Genomic DNA, 25,729 nt, shown 5'->3' on the forward strand with positions numbered 1-25,729 from the left:
CACTGTCACCTGTTGGGCACAAAAGTACACTGTTAGTAAGTCCAGATAGTCGTGCACAGTGACCTGTGTGTATGTTTGCAAGGTGTATGCAGCTCTACCTAGGAGGTATCCGTCTCCAAACTCCCCACGTTCCAGGCGTTGATGTATCCCACTATGTCTAAAAATGTATGAGTCATGGGTACTGCCTGGAAACTTAGCTACGATGTCCGTGATGATGTAATGGGCATCACAAACAACCTGTATGTTGAGTGAGTGGGTACACTTTCTGTTGCGGAAAATATGTTCCAGATTAGCGGGGGGGCATATTTGAATGTGTGTCCCATCTACACATCCAATGACATGGGGGAAGTGGGCAATGCGGTAAAAGTCCAGCTTCGTGCTGTTAATTTCTGCCTCATTCCTTGGTAAGTATATGAACTGAGACCTGTGCGCTACTAAGGCATCTAGGAATGCCCTGAGGAACCTTGACACTGCACTTTGGGATACCCCACCTGCCACGGCAATGACCCCCTGATAGCTCCCTGAGGCCAAGAGGTGCAGTGCGCATAGTACTTGCACATGCGTAGGGATGGCGCAGCCACGCAGAGTCTTGTGTTCTAGCTGTGGTTTTAGTAAATCTATTAATTCTAGAATGGCAGCGCTGCTAAGGCAGTATTTATCATAGATCTCCTCTTCAGTTTGCTGGAAAAGGGTCTGCCTTGTTCTATATATCTTCTCCTGTCTGTGGCCCCTCCTCCTCCTCTGCTGGGCTGCGTAGACTCTCCTCCTCACTGCAATCAGGTATATGTCCGCCATCTTGAGTGACCCAGATGCCTTCTGGGTCTCCTTTTATACTTTGGTAATGGTTACCACCTGCTCTGAGTTAGTGGTAAATGCGACTTGCAAACTGGGCTTTTTGCGACTAGTCGCAATTTGCGAGTTGCAATTGCATAAGGTTTGCGACTCGCAAATTGCGACTTGCAATTTGCGGGTCGCAAAATGGGGTCGCAACGGATGCGACTAGCAAACGGGTCCCATCGCTTTTTGCGAGTCGGAAATGGGCTTTTTGCATCCCATTTCCGATTTTGCACTGTCACAAATTGCGAATCGGCCCGTTTGCGAGTCGCAAACGTTTGCTACATCTGGCCCCTAGTGATTTATACAGTGAGGAAATCTATCCAAGTTAAAGCAAGTGCTCAAGTACTGCCCATGCTCATACTCGAAGTGTGATGGGTGCCTCTGTTCTCTCTTTTTGTTGTAGGAGTCAGTGTTGCAGGGCATCCCTGTGTGTCTGTGGCAGTGATGGGATGTGACAACAGAGCCTTTCATATCTGCCAATTTCACACTTATAACTAATAAAATGCATCATTGGTTATTATGCAAGTGATGCAATGGGGCAGAGAGATAAGAATAGAGGGTTTTTTGGAGGAGCTAAAGAAAAACAAATTGAGATTTGTCCTTATGTGAATGGCTATGGCATTGCACGGTGGGATACTTTGGAGGGAACTGGCCTGCCCATCCTACTTGCTAGATGGCCAATGGCACTGTGCACACTGAGCATGTGCAATCCAAGAATATATTTAGATTCAGGCACAGCATAAATTGAGTAAATAATGTACGAATAATACTACAAAAAAAAAAACATTAGGGGACTGATTATGACATTGGGGGTCCGAGGACAACCAATGCCGCGGTGGCAGTCGGACCAATGCAGTTGCAGCAGTCCGACTGCCACATTACAAGGTTGGTGGGAAGACCTGCCAACCTACTGCTGTCCCTGCCAGGATCTTTTTTCCAACGGGCTGATGGCAGTTGGAGGCTGTAATCAGCCAGGTCGGCGCTGAACGCTGCTCTGCCCTGATGATTACAACCTTGTTCTCCGCTAGCCTTTTCATGGCGGTACCACCACCATGAAAAGGCTGGCAGAGAACAGGTACAGGTGGCTACGGGGGTGGGGCCTGCGCTCTCCATGACTGTGGCACCCTCAAAATGCACACTGTCTTCTGTGCAAATTGTGCACATTTCACGGGTACTTGAGCCCCCTGTGTGTGGCAGCATTGCTGCCGGCTCTATTACAAGCCGGCAACAATGCTGCCACTACTTTCCCACTGGGCTGACCTGTGGAAACCTTACGTCCTAATGGAGCCATCGGAAAGGTCACCAGAACTGTGGCGGACAGGTGTTCCCGTTCCCCAAACTCATAATCGGGTCCTAGGTCTTAATGAAGGATTTCAAGTTTTAACTATGATTTCCATTTGGGGGAGCAAGAACTGGAAAATGTAAAAATATAAGCCTACTTGGAAATGGCTCTCTCATTCTTTTTAAATCACACTCCTGACATAAAACATCTAACATGTAAGGTGATAATGTTCTGAGGTGGGTGCACTTCCTCCAACTGCTAAACAACTATCCCACCTTTCATCAGCTGTATATCTATCTTATGAGTCTCAAACCTTTTTGGCCAGTCCAAAAGCATATTATTTTTCTTTGAAAAATATTTTTATCAGTTGTAATATACAACATCCAAATAGCATTAGTATTTTAGGAGGGAAGAAGTAAGCACGCCATAACTTCAACATTACGACCAAGGATAATAGCAACAATATACGCAATATACTATAGCCACACATTCTTGCAGTGCATGCCTGAAGCCTCTCACCTCATACACTTGTCCCATACATCAAGGTCACCTTGGGTGTGCATCTCTAGAAATGGACTACGGTCTAGGCAGACAGGACTCCAACTGTATACCTCTGTAATAAGCCCAGCCCTTCCAACTTTTGGGGTGTTTCTGGGGGTGCCTTTTCATATATAGATTCGGTGTTTACCATGCACATGCCCTTGGTCCACTGCCCAACAAAGGGAGCTTTGGTATCCTTCCATGTGCATGCCACATCTCATTTACCAATGCTCAGGCCCAAACACAACAATGCTTTCTGATATTTGTTGCCTCTCAGGTCATCTGTGATGTGCAAAAGGATAAGTTTAGGATCCTTGGGTGCATTCTAACCCAACCCTCCCTTCAAGCCTCCTAGGACCTCATTCCACAAGTGTGAAAATGAAGGCAGTGCCAGAACTTGTGACGTATGTCCCTATCCAATAGCATTATTAGCACTTAGGTGTAGAGATTACAGGAACATGGCATAAAAGAAATTATCATTAACTGGGTAATCTCTTCCTACCTCACCGACAGATAAAGCAACACCTTACTTTCCACACTAACATCAGTGCCTTTCATCAAAGCAGAAACATCTCAAAGATCAATCATTGCCCCTCTCCTTTTCAATGTTTACTCCAACCTACCACCAGTCAAGATCAAATCCTTCAGCCTGATATCCTACCGCCACGCTGATGACACCCAAACTATCCTGAAAGTGGAAAATTAAGGGGATCTATAAAGTTCAGGACCAGAGAAATGTATCCCAGCCATCAACCAATGAATGCTGACTAATCATAGTGGCATCAAAAGATAGGCACTACTATCCCTCTCCAGTCTCGCTCCCAGAAATTGGAACATTAGCAACTTCATCAACAGAAACATGAAATCTGAGAATGATCATGGACTCCAACCAGTTCCTCCAGTAAACTAAGCCATGAGAAGCACCTTGTGTACAGTACTTACCCTGGGACAAATGTTCTAACATATAGGATTCCTTCAGAAGCTCCAGGTCAAAACCTCCCTTGTTATGTATATATTGTATTTTGTGCATTGCAATGGTGATATATAAGCCTGACAGTCCACCTTTTTTATTATTTCGTGTTGCCCACAGGGAGGACAGAGACCATGAGGAAGCTCCTTTTTTGAGAAAAGAGACATTATTCCAAATGAACATGCATCTAAAGTTGCTGGAAATGGCAAAAGAGTGACACATGCCACCTCCTCCTGAAAGACTAGCAATGTGGTGTGATAGGTTGGGCTCAAGGCCTCTGCATTCTTTATGAGGTGTTCAGTAGATACTACTAGTGTAGATGTAGAAAATGCTGGATCCCTCAATCTTACCATCACAATCTGTCCTGGGAAAACACTGTTCATTTTGGCAGGACCATCAGAGGCAACAACAGGGGTTAAAAAATAGATCCATAATACAGCACATCAAAAAATATAAGGATGGCATGGAGGTCGAGGTGAAGGTGGACCCAGTATGACCTTCAATATCACTGGCCCAGCATTCTTTGGATGTAAAGATAATCATATTTGTTGGACAATGAGTGCATGCGCCTTTATTATGAATCGTATTCAACATACTCAAGGACCAAGTAAAGTCATTAAGGGCATTTGACTATCCTCACAGTGGTCCTGGCCTTTGTGGTAATGTCTTGAGTGTGTACACAAGTTAGTTATACTGTAGAGTGAGCATTAAGTAATTGCATTAGTTCAATTGTCAGCCCACTACTCTCTACCCGGTAGTTGAATTGTTATATATAGCAACTAGGTTTTAAATGGTATGAAATCTAGGCCATATAAGAAATGACTTGCTAGTCTTTCTCAAACATAGTCCTGCCCTATGGATTCTACCTTATTCTTATTTTTCATGTATTTTATTTATTTAAATTGAAGTTTGAAATGCATTTTTTAAATCAGCGAAGGTTAGAAGTGTGGTCTAACATATTATCAAACTTATCAAGCAACCTTTTTAACTATCTCCACTAAGCCATGCCATCTTGACAGGTACAGATTACTTTTTCAAGGGACTGGGATATTAACCATTTCCTTCCAGCAAACACTAATTAAGAACTTATAAAAAGTAAATAATATTAGTCTCCCTACCTTCCCCAGATAAGCAGCATAGGTCATCTCTAGCCCAAGAATCTCTCTGATCATATGTGTTAGAAATGGGGGCTTTTGGTTGACAGTCAGGTTACCCTCTGTTCAAGCAAGGACCCTCACTCTAGTCAGGGTAAAAGAGAATCACCCTCAGCTAATCCCTGCTTACCCCCTTGGTAGCCTGGCAGAGCAGTAGGCTTAACTTCAGAGTGCTAGGTGTAAAGTAGTTGTACCAAAACACGCAGTAACTTAATGAAAACACTACGAAATGACACAACACAGGTTTAGAAAAATAGGAAATATTTATCTAAACAAAACAAGACCAAAATGACAAAAATCCACAATACGCAAGTCAAGTTATTAATAAAAATGCAAAAAGAGTCTTTAAGTAGTTTTAAACACACACTAACACTGTTAGAGTGGAAAAGTCCCTCGGGTGCATTAAAAATAACCCCGCACAGGTGAGTGTGCATCAAAAACGGCTTGCGATGCGTCGATTCCACTCATGAGCTGGACCTTGCGTCTTTTCTCCTTTCGTTGGGTCGGGCGTGTCGTTTCTTCTCTCCGCAGGAAAGCGATGCTTCGATCCGGTCAGCACTCTCGGATCCGGGCAGGTCTTGGTTGTTTTTACACTCCCAGCGGTACTTGAGTCGGAAATCCAGCCACACGATGATTCAAAAACCACACAGCGTGAGCTGCGATCTCCCAGCCTCCGTCAGCGATGCTGCGCGTTGTTTCTCCTGCTCCGTGCTTCAATTCTTCAGTCGCGTTTCCAGCGAGCATCGATTTTCAGCTGCAGATCGGAGTCGCGTCGATCTTTTCCCCGCACGGCGCTCTGTGCGTGGATTTCCTTTTCTTTAGGCTGCCAGCTTCTCCTTTCAGGGTCCCAGGAACTAGATGGGCACCACAGGGCAGAGTAGGAGTCTCTCCAGAGACTCCAGGTGCTGGCAGAGAGAAGTCTTTGCTGTCCCTGAGACTTCAAACAATAAGGAGGCAAGCTCTAAATCAAGCCCTTGGAGAGTTCTTCTCAAGATGGAAGGCACAGAAAGTCCAGTCTTTGCCCTCTTAATCTGGTAGAAGCAGCAACTGCACGATAGCTCCACAAAGCACAGTCACAGGCAGGGCAGCTGTTCTTCCTCAGCTCTTCAGCTCTTCTCCAGGCAGAGGTTCCTCTTGTTTCCAGAAGGGTTTCTAAAGTCTGTAGTTTGGGTGCCCTTCTTATACCCAATTTCTCCTTTGAAGTAGGCCTACTTCAAAGTAAAGTCTCTTTTGAATGTGAAATCCTGCCTTGCCAAGGCCAGGCCCCAGACACTCACCAGGGGGTTGGAGACTGCATTGTGTGAGGGCAGGCACAGCCCTTTCAGGTGTGAGTGGCCACTCCTCCCCTCCCTCCTAGCACAGATGGCTCATCAGGATATGCAGGCTACACCCCAGCTCCCGTTGTGTTACTGTCTAGTTTGAGGTGCAACCAGCCCAACTGTCAAAGTGACCCAGACAGGGAATCCACAAACAGGCAGAGTCACAGAAATGGTATAAGCAAGAAAATGCTCACTATCTAAAAGTGGCATTTTCAAACACACAATCTTAAAATCAACCTTACTAAAGGATGTATTTTTAAATTGTGAGCTCAGAGACCCCAAACTCCTCATGTCCATCCACTCCCAAAGGGAATCTACGCTTTAATCAGATTTAAAGGTAGCCCCCATGTTAACCTATGAGAGGGACAGGCCTTGCAACAGTGAAAAACAAATTTAGCAATATTTCACTGTCAGGACATATAAAACACATTACTATATGTCCTACCTTAACCATACACTGCACCCTGCCCTTCGGGCTACCTAGGGCCTACCTTAGGGGTGTCTTACATGTAAAAAAAGGGAAGGTTTAGGCCTGGCAAGTGGGTACACTTGCCAAGTCGAATTTACAGTTAAAACTGAACACACAAACACTGAAGTGGCAGGTCTGAGACATGATTACAGAGCGACTTATGTGGGTGGCACAACCAGAGGTGCAGGCCCACTAGTAGCATTTGATTTACAGGCCCTGGCACCTCTAGTGCTTTTTACTAGGGACTTACTAGTAAACCAAATATGCCAATCATGGATAAGACAATTACATACACATTTTGTAGAGGAGCACTTGCACTTTAGCACTGGTTAGCAGTGGTAAAGTGCCCAGAGTAACACAAACAGCTAAATCAGAGTCCAGCACACATGAACAACCTGGGGAACAGAGGCAAAAAGTTAAGGGAGACCACGCCAAGGATGAAAAGTCTAACAGTCTGAGTCCAAGAAGAGAAATTGAATACATAAAAATGGATAGAGGACCTAATATCTGATTAATATTTGATTATATAAAAGATACTGTGCATATTTATGCATACTAAAATTAGCCCAGTCCTTTTTGAGATAGCACATACTTAGGTTTTCGCCACTACCTTGAATGATGCAACAAAAACTACTCCTGACAGTAAAGACCTCCTTACGGCTTCGTCAGTCAGAATGATCCAACCACCAAAGCCATGGGGGGGGGCGGCTGCCATCATACCAGTCCCCCAATTGTATTATGATGTCTTCACTGGCCTGACTGGCAGAAACATCATATTATGATGCTTCTGCCAGTCAGAGTGGCGGAAACAGTGCCAAAGCGTCTCCCTTAAGAGAGGCCAATGCCATAGCGCAACCGCACCATCGAAATGCGCACTGTTCGCACAGCAGACATTGTTCATTCTGAGGGTGCTGGTGGGGGAGCCCTGCAATGTACATGGGCAGTGCAGGGCCCCCCTGTGGCCCCCTGCACTAGCTTTCCACCAGGATTTTCATGGCAAGGACATTACCATGAAAAGGCTGACGATAAGAGGACTTGTGATCCGCCACCCTACTGGGGTAAGTGTTTTAAAGACACTGCATTGCAATGTGATGTAAGTTCCTTTATTACCTTCTTGTTTACTTTTCATTTTCCTGTGTCATCACGTTCTGGTGTTTGCATCTGACTGTTGCTGAGTCTGGCATTGTCTTCTTGACTCTGGACTCAGCAACTGCTATTTCAGACCGCGCTGCTGATGACGCAGAAATAAAGGTTTTTCATTTATTGACGCTTAAACGTAGTGCTGCAATAATCAAGAGTGACTTTAACCGAACTAATAAAGATTGTACGGGGACAAATGTGCCCTTAGAGTAGTTTGCCAACATTTATAAGCGTGCTTTATATAACGTGATGTATTAGAATTGCACGAATCTGACATAATCGTAAACGTGTGCTAGGATTTGCTTGCTTGAAATGCTTTAGCTTAGCATTACTTTAGTGGAGGCTTTGGCCTAGTTGCCTGGTCTCACGGTTTAGATGCTCGTATTTTTCCAATGTGCTATTAAACGTGTATTTCTGCTTGAAGCTGTACTTTTCCACTGAGATCGTTCACATGCTTATCTTAAGGTTTCGTGCCAGCCTGGCATTTTTCTCTTTGCTCCAAGGTCAATCTGCAGGTGCGGACAATGGAAGCTCTGAAAATGAGTTAATTGGTATAAAATGTTGCAACTTGCGTACCCGTCTCCAAGGATAATGTATGCTTAAGTAAAAGCTTGAGAACTGTTGTTTTTGATTGGACAATCTGAAGCCAACCTATGAACCCTCCAATGGAAGACCCTACTGGATTTGAACTGTTGTCTATTTAAACCAGGTGCACGAGAGGAAAGTGGCCATTATTGGACATCCCGCCATTTTGTAGATTTTGCAGCTAATATGGCCCACCTTGCTGAGACGCCATTTTGAAAGAGACTTTGATGCTTTCTCTAATCGAGAGAAAGAGATTTAAATGATTCTTACCCTAGAGACTTTAACTTTGATTTGTCCCTTTGCATGAAGTAGTAGTTTATCTTGCCGCCGTGAGGCAACTGCCCCGTCCACCCCTGCCCCTTTGCCCCGTCCCATACTGATCGAGAAACGGTACCTGTGAGACGAAGACTTCCTTGAATGCTGATTGTAATTGGTAAATATGAAAGGAAATTGTACAATTGCATTGTGTTTCTTTTAGGTAACCAACTGCTGATTTTTGATAAGAGCCCTAGTTAGGAGTTTTTCTAAATTAATGTTGCTAAATTGTTTTTGCATGAAGTCCCACATGCCGATGCTAATTTGAGGTTAGATGAGGATGCCTTTTGTTGCACGATGCAATTTGAGACCTTGTTATGCTGACTAAATGTATGCAATTAGCTCATTACAGATTATAGTTTTAGTGATTTGCATTGCTATTATCGAATGCCTTGTTATTCAAATGCTGCATAGATTGCATCTTTTTCGTCGTTATGGACAGCTATTAATGTTCATTTACGTTTATCATTTGGTGTTGAGACACATCTATATTGTGCTAGCTTTGTTAATATACGGAAATAAATTCACTAACTTTGAATAAACTGGTGTGGTTATTCCTGACTGAAAGGTCAGGGTTCGCCGAAATGTATTCTGGATTAATTGTTAAGTGTTATGTTGATCAGGGTATTGCTTATGTTCGTTATTGATTATTGATTTGATTAAATTGACTGATCTCGGGTGAAGAGAGTCCCACTCAGCCAAAAGATTCATCGGCCTAAAGAGCGTCCAAAATACAGGTAAATTATTAGTACGGAACGCTCTATCAGTAGATGGTAGCAGAGGACGGTTTAGACTTTTGGGACCCCACTCGAGACCTACATGGTGTTGAATTGACGGTTTAGACTTTTGGGACCCCACTCGAGACATACATGGTGTTGAATTAACGGTTTCGACTTTTGAGATCCCACTCGAGAAGTTGAATTAGATTTTCTTGGGTAAAACAGATTGAGAAAATGATGATGGGCTAAGTCCACCGCGACTTTCCCGGGATCTCGGAGCTTGCGAATGAAGAGAATGGAGGTGTGAGATCAGCGTTGGCGGTACTAGTGATGGTATGAGTGAAGTTAGGATTTTGCGCTTGCACAGCTTATTGCCGCAGATTGTGTGAAAAGATTGCGAGGATTTTAGAGAATAGCGGAGGTGCGACTCCGAGTGTAGAAGTAGGGAAGTCGTCGAACTTCATAGAAATAGCGGAGGTGCGACTCCGAGTGTGAGAGTAGGGAAGTCGTCGAACTTCATGTGCATGTGGCGCTTCGTGCATAAAAAGGTCCACGTGGTTGTTGTTGTTGAGACGGGCCCTGCGAGGTCAAGAGACTCCGGAGTATGTTGAAAAGTGTATGAGACACTTGTTTTATGTTGTGGTCTGGTCGGTTTAGTAGGTTGATCGGGCGTGGTCAACGAGTCGGTACGTGTGTTAAGGGAGTGAAAGAAACTTCGACTTCGGGCTTTGACAAAATTCTAAAGTGCACTAGAATAGATCACTGACAAGTTGAGAACAGTCTGCGGGTCAGATTTGCTTGCGAAAGTGGGGACCGAGAAAGATGGAATAACTGCCGAGGCTAGTGAAAAATCCCTAAGGTCCTGAAGCGATTGTGTTACCCTTCCTGTAGTAAACCGACAGATCTGTTTTATATTTTTGGTAGCTCGCGATACATGCCAGAAGTTGTTACGAGAGGAGCTAAGTGAAGGAGGACTAGCCGCGAGGCTTTGTCAGCCGCAGTGTGTGAGTGTGACGTCACTAGGAGCCGCGCTGGGATAGGTTGGTTGCAGAGAAGGGTCGCGCACGGATTGGACGCAGTCCGTGAGACTCGATTGGAAGGGGAAAGGCAAGCGAAGAGTATTCCGGGAATTAAAGTCACCTATTGATTACAAACTTTGTGAAATAAAAGACGAGAAAATGAAATTTTTTAAAGCATTAAAGAGTGCGATGAAGGGGGAGTCTTACATTAAAGCGAGCGTAGGAGAAGAGACGCCACCCGAAGGTACACCAGCTTACATTGTAATGGAGGAAAAGGGGGTAGCTCTGTGCCTTTGGCTAAAGCAATGGCACAAGCTGACAGAGAAACATGGGAGCGTAGCGTTCCCGGTCCATGGGACATTCAATATAAGGATCCTAGAGAATTTGAGATTCGCGATGTACGACATGAAGGTACCTCCAAGGCCAGCACAGTTTGAGGCTCTAGCGATTTGGGAACTAATGGCCAGACAGCATCAGCAAAATAAGTTCGAGACTAGGATAAGGAAGGTAGAAAAGACACTAGCGGACGCTAGGTGGGATAATGCACAGAAGGTGTGGAGGTCAGATGTATTGCAGGGGATAAAATTGTTTCCCGCAATTACTAAGGAAGAAGAGGAGACAGGTAAGAAAGCTACCTGTAAGACAAACAGGAGGTGTTCCAAGGATAGAGAGGACGAGGAAAAGTTGAGAAGAGAAGAGGAGTTACAGGATGAGGAGTTAATCATGCAATTGCTGAACGACCGTCCACCACCTTATGCAGAGAGTGGACAAGGTCCAAGTACCAGTTCTGCCCCTCCGGCACCGGTACAGAACAGTGAAAGTCAGAGTTCAGGAGCATCATCGGGATCTAAGGACCCGAGTTTACTGTTCACCCCGCAGATACCGCAGGTTAGGAGAATATATCCAGATGTGCCCATACTGAAACCAGCAGAAAATTATCAGCCGCAGGTCCCAAGGTACTACAGCAGTGACAACAGTACGGGAATGATTCTAGATCCAACCGCAATGGGAGGACAGAATGGTCACAACCCAACACTGGCACAAGCTGAATCAACCCAGTTTTTGATGTCTCAAAAGCAGATGCAGGGGGGAAACGCACATGCTCAGATGACGGGGAGTCAGATGGGCATGCCGGCGATGATGACCCATAGTGTGGGAATTAACATGTCTCAGAACATGGGAAATGGACAGAACCCAGATGCAATATCACTACCCATTACTGTAGGTCCACCGGTATCTTTGTACAGTCAGCCTAACTTGGGTATGAGCGGCCAGGGATCAATGCTGCAGAATGGGACAGAAAGGAGGTGCATAGAAAACACTCCAGGGAAAACTCCGATAGCGGCTCAGCCAACTGGATCTGGGCCCTTGATGGAGTTTAGTCCCATATGTGCTCAGTCAACACTGGTGAGGTCGAGTCCCCCACTGATGATACCGCTATCATCGAACACTGAAAAGTTGCCGCAACCATCAATGGCAGTCGATGTGAATGCTACACTGATGGGGTTGAATGCGCAACAGCTGACACAGTGGTTCAACAGTCTGAATTCCACACAAAGCTCAGCCAGTGGGAAGGGAGAAGATTATCTGAATAGGGTCAGGTTGAACATGGAAGCACAAGAATTGGTGGAAGGGACTATGGGTGTGAATAGGTTAGAGTCCTACTCGGAAGAAGAGCTGAGGTATTTATGTCCCAGGATTACGAGAGAAGTGAACAAGGTACATAGAAGCTTGCAAGAAATAGCTGACAAAAACGGGGTTGACATAGACAAGACGAAACACTTGAGCAGGAGCTACAGGTTGGATTTCGGGACCACAGATTTTGAACACATGAGGTCAGCAGGCATGAAGGCGCACCTTAGAGAATTGTTGCAGAGTGCACAAGTGTGGAGGTGCTTAGACAAATGGGAAAGCAGATGGGTAAAGAGAAAGGAAAAGAGGAAAGACAGTGTCCCAGAGCTCAACGAGAAAAGACCACAGAGTAGTGATGCAGTAACCATGTTACCAATGAGGGAGACAGCAGGGGGAAAATTAATACATGTACCATGGCACAGAAGCGACATTCAGTCTTTTACGGATGATTTTCCCAAACTGAGAGAGAAACCGATTGAATGGTATCAACAGACTGATAGGTTTGTGAAGCTTGCAAAATGTCTCTGGGAAGACCTGAACACTCTCTTTGAGATTGTGGTTCCGGCAGATTTGTGGGAGGATTGCAAAAGAGCTGTAGGTTGGCCGACAAGTGAACCAGAGAGAGACAGGGATACGGGTGCACCATCACCTATGGTGATGAGCCTGTACTATAAGGTGATTGAGCATTTGAAGACGAAGGTTGCCGCGAAAAATGTGGATTGGCAGAAGATCGATCGAACTGCCCAAGAGGCTAAAGAGTCGATTCATAGTTACTATGAGAGGTTGTTGAAGGCGTTCAAGAACTACAGTGGCACGGAAACAATAGAGGCGAAGGACATGCTTCATTTTGTGTTTAGATTTGTGGAAGGGCTGAGACCAGAGATAAGTCAGATGATAAAGTCGCATTTGATTTGTTGGCAGTCGAAACCTATTGATGAGGTGTTGAATTATGCGAAATACTGTAGTGACGAAATTGAAGTGAAACAGAAAAAGTTGAAAGAGAAAGTGATGATGATGCAGCTTAAAGCAGCTCAGACAGGTCTGCAAGGTTTGCAAGGGTTGCAAGGGTTCCAACAACAGGTACCGCAACCGCAGCCGCAGTTGCAGGGAAATATGATGTTTCAGCCACAGGCGAGAGGCAGAGGCAGAGGAGGTTTTGGGAATAATGGTCCGGATTTGAACACTGTTGTGACTCCGAATGGTGTGCAGGCATTGAAAAAGGTGATGCCGTGTCAAGTGTGCGGAATTGTCGGTCATTGGAAACGCGAGTGCCCAATGGTGGTGCAGGAAGGTGCAGGTGTTGGTCAGCAAAACAATGATGTCAATGCATTTCAGACAATGAGGGGACCGAAAATGAGAGGTCCAAACCCAAATTTTCAGACCATAAATCAGCTACAGGGATTACAGCCCATGCAGCCGCAGCAGATGCAGATGCCCCGTATGCAGATGACGCAAATGCAGCCAATGCAACAGCAGTTTCCCATGGTACCTAATCAGCAAATGCAAATACCTTTGGCACCAATGAGTCAGCAGCAAGTGATGGTTCCTCCACAGGTCTCGGGTCAGGTAATGAATACAAATGGCACCGTACAACAGTTCCCATTACACAGTGAGAGTGGAATAAACAATGTATGGGAGAGTGAAAGTTCAGGAGAGGAAGGAGATTGTGTGCTTGCAGCATCCTTGGAAGTTGATCAAAAGGGTCCGTACGTGGAGGGAAGAGTAATGGGTCATCGTGTCTCATTCTTGGTTGACACAGGAGCAACACGTTCAACTGTTAAGAGCATTGAAGTACCAAATTTGCCGCTCTCAGGGAGAACAGTTCAAGTGGTGGGAGTAGCAAACAGGCACCTGACAAACCCAATTACAGATCCGGTACCAGTCAGCATTGGTAACTATCAAGGGTTACATAAGTTTGTGGTATGTGACTCAAGCCCGATAGCACTGTTAGGGAGAGACCTATTGTGCAAATTGGGTTGTTCGATTATGTGTTCGAACGATGGAATAAAAATTCAGACGAGCAGTGATGGGGAAGAAGAGGACAGTGTAGAGGGGGATGAGATGGAAACTGTCGATGAAGAGTATCCTCTGATTTGTCTTTTCCCGATGATAACTGAAGAAGATATTCCAGCTGAATTACGGGAAACAGTCGGAAAGGAAGTGTGGGATATGACAGGGAAAGAGGTGGGATTGATGAAAGGAGTGGAACCAGTGAAAGTGACTGTAAAACCCAATGTAACCTTTCCCCAGACCCCACAATACCACATGGCACAAGACACCCTCATGAAAGTTGCCCAACTCATTGACGATTTTGTAAAGCAGGGAGTACTGAAAGAAGTGTTAAGCAGTCCATGTAATTCACCAATAATGGGACTAATAAAGCCGAGTGGAAAGGTCCGAATTGTGCAGGACTTGAGGAAAATAAATGACATCATAGTTAAATGTTGCCCTGTCGTACCAAATCCAGCTGTGATAATGTTTCAAGTCCCTTGCGATGCCGAGTGGTTCTCAGTCATCGACTTGTCACAAGCATTCTTCTCGGTGCCTCTTCATGAGGACAGCCAATTTCTCTTTTGTTTCAAATTCTTAGACAGAGTGTACAGTTGGTGTCGAATTCCTCAAGGGTTCTCTGAGTCACCGTCAATATTCAATCAGATTCTAAAGAAAGACTTGGAAGCATTAGAATTGCCATTCGAGTCAACCCTAGTACAGTACATCGATGACTTACTGATTGCATCAAAGACAGAAAGTGGCTGCACAGCCGATACCAGCTCTGTTGAACCATTTGGGAAGGAATGGACACAAGGTGTCTCCTTCCAAATTGCAGTTCTGTCAGAAGAAAGTGAAATACTTGGGTCACCAGATAGAGAAAGGGTCACGGAGAATAATGAAGGAAAGAATAACGAGTGTACTTCAAATGAGTCCACCAAAGACAAGGAGGGAGGTGAGGAAGTTTTTGGGAATGGTAAGCTACTGTCGTCAGTGGATTCCCAACTTCTTAACTCTAGCAAAGCCTTTACTGAAGCTGACCCAGAAGGATGCCTTGGATCAAATTGAGCTGAAAGGAGATGAGATGGATGCTTTTATCGAATTGAAAGAATGCATGTGCAGGGCTCCAGCTTTAGGTATGCCTGATTACACAAAGCCTTTCACACTGTTTTGTCATGAACGTGATGCATGTTCTTTGTCTGTCTTGACTCAAGCCCATGGTGGCATAAACAGACCAGTAGCGTATTTTTCAGCTACTTTGGATCCGGTCGCAGCAGCACTCCCAGGGTGTTTGCGCGCCGTAGCAGCAGTTGGTATCAGCCTCACTCAGAGTGAAGGAAATAGTGATGGGACATCCATTAACAGTCATGGTCCCTCACTCAGTTGAGATACTTTTGACCCGCTCCCGAACGCAACACATGACTGGAGCAAGACTCACAAGGTATGAAACGATAATTCTGGGCTCACCGAACGTGCAGCTGAAAAGGTGCACTACGTTGAATCCAGCAACCTTGCTTCCCGGTGAAAATGCTGAAATTGAGAACGCTGAAGACGTCGAGCATGACTGCCTTCAGGTGACTGAATTTTGCACAAAACCTCGACCTGACATTAAGGATACTAAGCTTGATGAAAATGACCAAATTATTTTTGTTGATGGTTCATGTCTAAGAGATGGGATGGGAATTTTGAAAGCAGGATATGCTGTATGTACTGTAACAGGTGTCTTGGAAGCGTCCTGGCTTCAAGGAGTCTATTCTGCACAGGTAGCAGAACTTGTAGCCCTTACAAGAGCATGTCAACTGTCTGCATTGATGAAAGTCACCATTTACACTGATAGTCAGTACGGGTTTGGAATTGTACACGACTTTGGACAACTATGGTCACAGAGAGGTTTCCTGACTTCTTCAGGATCCCCAGTGAAAAACGGGGAGAGAATAAGGGAATTGTTACACGCCATTCAAATGCCAGCCGAAGTTGCAGTGGTAAAGTGTAGTGCTCATACAAAAGGACAGGACTATGTTTCTCTGGGAAATGCATATGCGGATCAAGTCGCAAGATTTTGTGCCTTGAACTGTATATTACTCAGGGATGAATGGAATTCGATAAGTGAACCAGAACTCGAACCAGCTGAAGCATTTGCCTTGAAGGTCGTAGATACAATGGATGAACTAAAAGCATTACAAAATAGCGTCAGGGAGGATGAAAGAGATTCCTGGATTAAGTCGCAATGCACAAAGAGACCAGATGAGTTATGGGTTTCAAATGAGGGAAAATTTGTCTTACCAAATGGTCTCTTATCGCAGCTAGCGCGGTTCTATCATGGGCAGGCTCACCTAGGGAGAGATGCCATGATAAGATTGTTCAAAACTGATTGGTTTAATCCCAGATTTCGTCAAGCTGCAGAAACAGTTTGCCATCGATGTGTCATTTGTCAGCAGATGAACCCAGGGAAGGGAACGGTTGTGAACGCGAGCCACATTGGTAGGGCGAGCGGCCCGTTTAGTAGAATGCAGATGGACTTCATTGAGATGCCTGTGCATGGAGGTCTGAAGTATGTGTTGGTGATTGTGTGCATTTTTAGTCACTGGATTGAAGCATACCCCACACGTAGAAATGACAGCATTACAGTTGCAAAACTATTGTTGAGGGAGTTAATACCACGTTTCGGATTCCCGATCTCTTTAGAATCAGATAGGGGAAGTCACTTCAATAACGAGGTGATAAAGTTACTTTGCGCAGCGCTGAACATTGAGCAAAAACTGCATTGTAGCTATCGCCCTGGTGGAACAAATGAATGGTACATTGAAGTCAAGAATGGCGAAAATATGTGCATTGACAAATTTGAAATGGCCTGACGCATTGCCCTTGGTGTTAATGTCAATGAGAAACACCCCTGATAGAAAGACTGGATTGTCTCCGCACGAAATTCTCATGGGCAGGGCTATGAGACTTCCTGCAGTTCCCGCAAACGCGCTTTTGAATATTACAGATGATATGGTGTTAGACTACTGCAAAGGTCTGGCTGACGTGGTTCGCTCTTTCTCCCACCAGGTGGAAGCGACCACCTTGCCACCGATCCAAGGTCCAGGACACACACTGAAAGCAGGTGACTGGGTCGTGATAAAGAAGCACGTGAGGAAGTCGTGTCTGGAACCCCGTTGGAAAGGCCCTTTCCAAGTGATCCTGACGACAACTACCGCTGTGAAGTGTGCGGGGGTTCCCAACTGGATTCACGCCAGTCATACAAAGAAAGTGTTGTGTCCCACAGATGAGGAAGTTGAAGCGCTGAAACTGCCAGTGCCTGATAAAACAGTGCTGAGTGCTGAGACAGAGCAAAACCGAACTGAAAGCGAACAGGCAGGAACAGAAGAGAGAGAAATATTCTCTGAGGACGAAACGACCGACTCACTTGGGGAAGACCAAGGAGAAACCTCAGACAGCGACGAAGCAGCTGAAGGTGACAAAGAGCCTGAAGCAGCTGAGGGTAGCAAAGAGCCTGAAGCAGCTGAAGGTGACAAAGAGCCTGAAGCAGCTGAAAGTGATAAAGAGTCTGAAGAAAGTAACGGTGACGAAGGGCTCGAAAGAGGTGAAAAAGAAGGAGAGCCTGATCAGAGGAGGGCTTTCCCAGAAGCAGAGGATAGAGAAAAAGAAAAGGAGAACGTGATTGATTCCCCAGAAGGAGGGGACAAGGCAGAACAGAACGAAACAGTTCAAGCTCCCACAGAAAAGATTGCAGGTCCATCAAATGGACATGGTGCAAAGAGGAGACTAAGTATATCACCAATAAAACAAAGGACTAAAGAAAATTTGAACGACGGAGAAAGGCCAAAAGTGAAAGAGAAAAGAAAGGAAGTGACTGTCATGGTACCATCCTCAACTGAAGGAAAAGACTTGGCCAAAGAGGAAAGTACCAGTGAGGCAGAATCGAAAAGAGAAGCAAAATTGAAAAGGAAAAGGATACCAAACAGGAGATATTCCGGTCCAGAATGGGCATATGTAGTCAATGACGATTGGACTGACGAATTTGTATCTCTTAGCCTCGAGAACGAAGAAGAAGAGATACCAATAGAAAAGAAAAGTTTTATGGACACTGTTGATTGAAAGGGTAATAAATGATATTGCTTGCTACAATCTAACGTGATACAACCAGCTGAGACATTGCTAAACCGGATAAGACACTTGCTGAACTGATAAAAGACTGAGTTATTGCCGAATTGAGACAAATGCTGCTAACCGATAAGTGACTGGCCTCTTGAAGAAAACTGTGTGAACATTGCGCTCGTTCAGCTTTGTAACTGAATTGCTAAATAGTTTCTTTATAGGTGGTTCTAGCTCTCTGATTCTATACAGATCATGGCTACACAAAACAGTAGAGTGAAATATTGTAAATATGCGTGTATAGGCTTGATAATTGCATGTGTGCTAATAATAATAGCAATAGTGCTTGCAACACGTGGTAAGGGCGAGAATGAGAAAATTTATGCTTCTACTTTTGCTCCTGTTACTGTCACTGAACTAACCGCATTGAAAAGACTAGAATTAGATGAGAGACACTTGCATGATAAGAAGGAACTTTCGTATAATGTTTTCTATCGCTTGCTAACAGAATATGTTGAGACTATGGATGCGAGAGATTGTTATGTGTGTACACAGATACCGACATCAGTAAAGGAAGGGGTGACTTATCACCACATGCCTCTTACATACGGGATTACATGTAGTATAGTAACTTCTAGATTTTATGGTCAAACTAACATACAGTATTTTTACTCAAATTATGATGTTACCTTTGCATATGTTCCTATAATAGCGCAGCTAAGCCAGATTGCTAAAGATTGGGATGCTAAAATAATGAGGGAATTTTTCGAGCCAATGCAACCTTTTGAAACGGCTCACGCTCATAGGGAAAACCTTACCTGCTCGCTCTCTGCAGTAGAAATAAGCTTTTTAGATCGCACAGATGATAGAAGGGCACAAATGAATGCAAAATTAGAAAAGGAGCTAAGTAAGAGGACTTCAGTAGATCATTATGATTTTGCCGCAATAAAGACACAAGGGAGAATAGCTTTAGATGCTTGGCATGTAGGGAAATTTTGTATATATCGAGGTGAATCTTATTATGATAACATTTTCGTAGGAGCGAGTGAGTGTAAACATACGTTTATCTTTAAGGCCAAATGGACATTCATGATGAACGGACTTGACCCTGTCATACCAGGTGTATATTACATTTGTGGGTATAATGCCTATTATCGTCTTCCGAAGGGATGGTGGGGAAGATGTTATTTGGGTATAGTGTTCCCAAAGGTTTATCAACTGGATGACCTATCGATGATTCCAAAGACATCTGGATCCCATCGTATCCAGAAAAGAGAGACCGCAGCTGCTGTGGTAGGAGATATATTTGGAGCCATGATTCCTTCGTTGGGAGTTGTGTTGAATTCCATCAAAATAAGAAAGTTGTCTACTATAGTGGATAACATGTTGACAAAGTTTTCAGGTGCTATAATCATGATAGATGCTGAACTTGCAGCGGAAAGAGCTATGACTCTTCAAAACAGGCTTGCCTTAGACATTCTTTTAGCAAAGGATGATGGCATTTGCAAAATGCTTGGTGCGCGCCACTGTTGCACGTATATTCCCGACAACAGTGTGAAAATTCAAACTATGCTTGCTAATCTAACAAAGGAGAGTGCAGACTTGAAGGAATTGAAAGAACCAGGAGTGTGGGAGAAGGTTGGAAAAGGACTTGCTTCAGTGGGAAATTGGATTGGGGGAATTTGGAATGGAATATTACTAAAAATAATACAGGGAATATTAATAGTACTGATTTGTATATTTGGAATTTGGGGAATAAAAAGGGGAATAATAATGATTATGGCAAGAATTAAAAGAAGGAAGGAAGAGAAAATGATGAAAAGAATGGCAGAAGAATACAAAGCAAAAACTAGGGGAACTAAAAGGAAAAGAGAACTGACAGAATTTTAATGGAATAAAATTTGTGGGAATAGTTTGTGTGATGACAAGTAGTCATCAGTGGAGGGATTGATGACGCAGAAATAAAGGTTTTTCATTTATTGACGCTTAAACGTAGTGCTGCAATAATCAAGAGTGACTTTAACCGAACTAATAAAGATTGTACGGGGACAAATGTGCCCTTAGAGTAGTTTGCCAACATTTATAAGCGTGCTTTATATAACGTGATGTATTAGAATTGCACGAATCTGACATAATCGTAAACGTGTGCTAGGATTTGCTTGCTTGAAATGCTTTAGCTTAGCATTACTTTAGTGGAGGCTTTGGCCTAGTTGCCTGGTCTCACGGTTTAGATGCTCGTATTTTTCCAATGTGCTATTAAACGTGTATTTCTGCTTGAAGCTGTACTTTTCCACTGAGATCGTTCACATGCTTATCTTAAGGTTTCGTACCAGCCTGGCATTTTTCTCTTTGCTCCAAGGTCAATCTGCAGGTGCGGACAATGGAAGCTCTGAAAATGAGTAAATTGGTATAAAATGTTGCAACTTGCGTACCCGTCTCCAAGGATAATGTATGCTTAAGTAAAAGCTTGAGAACTGTTGTTTTTGATTGGACAATCTGAAGCCAACCTATGAACCCTCCAATGGAAGACCCTACTGGATTTGAACTGTTGTCTATTTAAACCAGGTGCACGAGAGGAAAGTGGCCATTATTGGACATCCCGCCATTTTGTAGATTTTGCAGCTAATATGGCCCACCTTGCTGAGACGCCATTTTGAAAGAGACTTTGATGCTTTCTCTAATCGAGAGAAAGAGATTTAAATGATTCTTACCCTAGAGACTTTAACTTTGATTTGTCCCTTTGCATGAAGTAGTAGTTTATCTTGCCGCCGTGAGGCAACTGCCCCGTCCACCCCTGCCCCTTTGCCCCGTCCCATACTGATCGAGAAACGGTACCTGTGAGACGAAGACTTCCTTGAATGCTGATTGTAATTGGTAAATATGAAAGGAAATTGTACAATTGCATTGTGTTTCTTTTAGGTAACCAACTGCTGATTTTTGATAAGAGCCCTAGTTAGGAGTTTTTCTAAATTAATGTTGCTAAATTGTTTTTGCATGAAGTCCCACATGCCGATGCTAATTTGAGGTTAGATGAGGATGCCTTTTGTTGCACGATGCAATTTGAGATCTTGTTATGCTGACTAAATGTATGCAATTAGCTCATTACAGATTATAGTTTTAGTGATTTGCATTGCTATTATCGAATGCCTTGTTATTCAAATGCTGCATAGATTGCATCTTTTTCGTCGTTATGGACAGCTATTAATGTTCATTTACGTTTATCATTTGGTGTTGAGACACATCTATATTGTGCTAGCTTTGTTAATATACGGAAATAAATTCACTAACTTTGAATAAACTGGTGTGGTTATTCCTGACTGAAAAGTCAGGGTTTGCCGAAATGTATTCTGGATTAATTGTTAAGTGTTATGTTGATCAGGGTATTGCTTATGTTCGTTATTGATTATTGATTTGATTAAATTGACTGATCTCGGGTGAAGAGAGTCCCACTCAGCCAAAAGATTCATCGGCCTAAAGAGCGTCCAAAATACAGGTAAATTATTAGTACGGAACGCTCTATCAGTAGATGGTAGCAGAGGACGGTTTAGACTTTTGGGACCCCACTCGAGACCTACATGGTGTTGAATTGACGGTTTAGACTTTTGGGACCCCACTCGAGACATACATGGTGTTGAATTAACGGTTTCGACTTTTGAGATCCCACTCGAGAAGTTGAATTAGATTTTCTTGGGTAAAACAGATTGAGAAAATGATGATGGGCTAAGTCCACCGCGACTTTCCCGGGATCTCGGAGCTTGCGAATGAAGAGAATGGAGGTGTGAGATCAGCGTTGGCGGTACTAGTGATGGTATGAGTGAAGTTAGGATTTTGCGCTTGCACAGCTTATTGCCGCAGATTGTGTGAAAAGATTGCGAGGATTTTAGAGAATAGCGGAGGTGCGACTCCGAGTGTAGAAGTAGGGAAGTCGTCGAACTTCATAGAAATAGCGGAGGTGCGACTCCGAGTGTGAGAGTAGGGAAGTCGTCGAACTTCATGTGCATGTGGCGCTTCGTGCATAAAAAGGTCCACGTGGTTGTTGTTGTTGAGACGGGCCCTGCGAGGTCAAGAGACTCCGGAGTATGTTGAAAAGTGTATGAGACACTTGTTTTATGTTGTGGTCTGGTCGGTTTAGTAGGTTGATCGGGCGTGGTCAACGAGTCGGTACGTGTGTTAAGGGAGTGAAAGAAACTTCGACTTCGGGCTTTGACAAAATTCTAAAGTGCACTAGAATAGATCACTGACAAGTTGAGAACAGTCTGCGGGTCAGATTTGCTTGCGAAAGTGGGGACCGAGAAAGATGGAATAACTGCCGAGGCTAGTGAAAAATCCCTAAGGTCCTGAAGCGATTGTGTTACCCTTCCTGTAGTAAACCGACAGATCTGTTTTATATTTTTGGTAGCTCGCGATACATGCCAGAAGTTGTTACGAGAGGAGCTAAGTGAAGGAGGACTAGCCGCGAGGCTTTGTCAGCCGCAGTGTGTGAGTGTGACGTCACTAGGAGCCGCGCTGGGATAGGTTGGTTGCAGAGAAGGGTCGCGCACGGATTGGACGCAGTCCGTGAGACTCGATTGGAAGGGGAAAGGCAAGCGAAGAGTATTCCGGGAATTAAAGTCACCTATTGATTACAAACTTTGTGAAATAAAAGACGAGAAAATGAAATTTTTTAAAGCATTAAAGAGTGCGATGAAGGGGGAGTCTTACATTAAAGCGAGCGTAGGAGAAGAGACGCCACCCGAAGGTACACCAGCTTACATTGTAATGGAGGAAAAGGGGGTAGCTCCGTGCCTTTGGCTAAAGCAATGGCACAAGCTGACAGAGAAACATGGGAGCGTAGCGTTCCCGGTCCATGGGACATTCAATATAAGGATCCTAGAGAATATGAGATTCGCGATGTACGACATGAAGGTACCTCCAAGGCCAGCACAGTTTGAGGCTCTAGCGATTTGGGAACTAATGGCCAGACAGCATCAGCAAAATAAGTTCGAGACTAGGATAAGGAAGGTAGAAAAGACACTAGCGGACGCTAGGTGGGATAATGCACAGAAGGTGTGGAGGTCAGATGTATTGCAGGGGATAAAATTGTTTCCCGCAATTACTAAGAAGAAGAGGAGACAGGTAAGAAAGCTACCTGTAAGACAAACAGGAGGTGTTCCAAGGATAGAGAGGACGAGGAAAAGTTGAGAAGAGAAGAGGAGTTAGAGGATGAGGAGTTAATCATGCAATTGCTGAACGACCGTCCACCACCTTATGCAGAGAGTGGACAAGGTCCAAGTACCAGTTCTGCCCCTCCGGCACCGGTACAGAACAGTGAAAGTCAGAGTTCAGGAGCATCATCGGGATCTAAGGACCCGAGTTTACTGTTCACCCCGCAGATACCGCAGGTTAGGAGAATATATCCAGATGTGCCCATACTGAAACCAGCAGAAAATTATCAGCCGCAGGTCCCAAGGTACTACAGCAGTGACAACAGTACGGGAATGATTCTAGATCCAACCGCAATGGGAGGACAGAATGGTCACAACCCAACACTGGCACAAGCTGAATCAACCCAGTTTTTGATGTCTCAAAAGCAGATGCAGGGGGGAAACGCACATGCTCAGATGACGGGGAGTCAGATGGGCATGCCGGCGATGATGACCCATAGTGTGGGAATTAACATGTCTCAGAACATGGGAAATGGACAGAACCCAGATGCAATATCACTACCCATTACTGTAGGTCCACCGGTACCTTTGTACAGTCAGCCTAACTTGGGTATGAGCGGCCAGGGATCAATGCTGCAGAATGGGACAGAAAGGAGGTGCATAGAAAACACTCCAGGGAAAACTCCGATAGCGGCTCAGCCAACTGGATCTGGGCCCTTGATGGAGTTTAGTCCCATATGTGCTCAGTCAACACTGGTGAGGTCGAGTCCCCCACTGATGATACCGCTATCATCGAACACTGAAAAGTTGCCGCAACCATCAATGGCAGTCGATGTGAATGCTACACTGATGGGGTTGAATGCGCAACAGCTGACACAGTGGTTCAACAGTCTGAATTCCACACAAAGCTCAGCCAGTGGGAAGGGAGAAGATTATCTGAATAGGGTCAGGTTGAACATGGAAGCACAAGAATTGGTGGAAGGGACTATGGGTGTGAATAGGTTAGAGTCCTACTCGGAAGAAGAGCTGAGGTATTTATGTCCCAGGATTACGAGAGAAGTGAACAAGGTACATAGAAGCTTGCAAGAAATAGCTGACAAAAACGGGGTTGACATAGACAAGACGAAACACTTGAGCAGGAGCTACAGGTTGGATTTCGGGACCACAGATTTTGAACACATGAGGTCAGCAGGCATGAAGGCGCACCTTAGAGAATTGTTGCAGAGTGCACAAGTGTGGAGGTGCTTAGACAAATGGGAAAGCAGATGGGTCAAGAGAAAGGAAAAGAGGAAAGACAGTGTCCCAGAGCTCAACGAGAAAAGACCACAGAGTAGTGATGCAGTAACCATGTTACCAATGAGGGAGACAGCAGGGGGAAAATTAATACATGTACCATGGCACAGAAGCGACATTCAGTCTTTTACGGATGATTTTCCCAAACTGAGAGAGAAACCGATTGAATGGTATCAACAGACTGATAGGTTTGTGAAGCTTGCAAAATGTCTCTGGGAAGACCTGAACACTCTCTTTGAGATTGTGGTTCCGGCAGATTTGTGGGAGGATTGCAAAAGAGCTGTAGGTTGGCCGACAAGTGAACCAGAGAGAGACAGGGATACGGGTGCACCATCACCTATGGTGATGAGCCTGTACTATAAGGTGATTGAGCATTTGAAGACGAAGGTTGCCGCGAAAAATGTGGATTGGCAGAAGATCGATCGAACTGCCCAAGAGGCTAAAGAGTCGATTCATAGTTACTATGAGAGGTTGTTGAAGGCGTTCAAGAACTACAGTGGCACGGAAACAATAGAGGCGAAGGACATGCTTCATTTTGTGTTTAGATTTGTGGAAGGGCTGAGACCAGAGATAAGTCAGATGATAAAGTCGCATTTGATTTGTTGGCAGTCGAAACCTATTGATGAGGTGTTGAATTATGCGAAATACTGTAGTGACGAAATTGAAGTGAAACAGAAAAAGTTGAAAGAGAAAGTGATGATGATGCAGCTTAAAGCAGCTCAGACAGGTCTGCAAGGTTTGCAAGGGTTGCAAGGGTTCCAACAACAGGTACCGCAACCGCAGCCGCAGTTGCAGGGAAATATGATGTTTCAGCCACAGGCGAGAGGCAGAGGCAGAGGAGGTTTTGGGAATAATGGTCCGGATTTGAACACTGTTGTGACTCCGAATGGTGTGCAGGCATTGAAAAAGGTGATGCCGTGTCAAGTGTGCGGAATTGTCGGTCATTGGAAACGCGAGTGCCCAATGGTGGTGCAGGAAGGTGCAGGTGTTGGTCAGCAAAACAATGATGTCAATGCATTTCAGACAATGAGGGGACCGAAAATGAGAGGTCCAAACCCAAATTTTCAGACCATAAATCAGCTACAGGGATTACAGCCCATGCAGCCGCAGCAGATGCAGATGCCCCGTATGCAGATGACGCAAATGCAGCCAATGCAACAGCAGTTTCCCATGGTACCTAATCAGCAAATGCAAATACCTTTGGCACCAATGAGTCAGCAGCAA

Source organism: Pleurodeles waltl, chromosome 10 (assembly GCF_031143425.1).
Source record: "Pleurodeles waltl isolate 20211129_DDA chromosome 10, aPleWal1.hap1.20221129, whole genome shotgun sequence".
NCBI classification, from domain to species: domain Eukaryota; kingdom Metazoa; phylum Chordata; class Amphibia; order Caudata; family Salamandridae; genus Pleurodeles; species Pleurodeles waltl.